The sequence below is a fragment of the Empidonax traillii genome, unplaced genomic scaffold (genome assembly GCF_003031625.1).
Source record: "Empidonax traillii isolate 1590-97213 ecotype Southwest subspecies unplaced genomic scaffold, ASM303162v1 scaffold507:size695108, whole genome shotgun sequence".
Classification (NCBI taxonomy): Eukaryota; Metazoa; Chordata; class Aves; order Passeriformes; family Tyrannidae; genus Empidonax; species Empidonax traillii.
Genome location: NW_020955700.1, coordinates 234,203 through 234,668, shown reverse-complemented (window position 1 = coordinate 234,668; position 466 = coordinate 234,203).

Genomic DNA, 466 nt, shown 5'->3' with positions numbered 1-466 from the left:
TAGAAATCAAATAAATGGCTCAGTTCAGAAAGTTTGATTTCATATTATTTTATTCTGTTGGTCTCAAGATTCCTTGTTAAAGTAGAGGCTTTTTAAGCCTCTCTAGAAAATACTAAGCTAAGAAATAATGAAGCAGAATACTTGCATTTATTCAGTAGCTCTACTTAGAGACTGTAAATTTAGATAGTTACTAAGTCTATTGTCATTTTCTAAATAAGACAACTGTTAGCTTGGTGAAAACCGGGACTTCTTAAGTCACATTTTCAAAACAACTCAAAAGGAGTTAAGGGGCATGAGTTTCATTCAAAGGCAGATTTACACTAGCAAGAGATTCCTCTTCTATGGAGGGGAAGAGGGCAGAGGAAGGGAGGAAAAGCAAATTAACTTTGTATATGTCTCTGAACAAATTTTGCTTGTGGGCAAATCTGGCTATCTGCAGCAGAAACATGATATTCCTCAGTGCTCC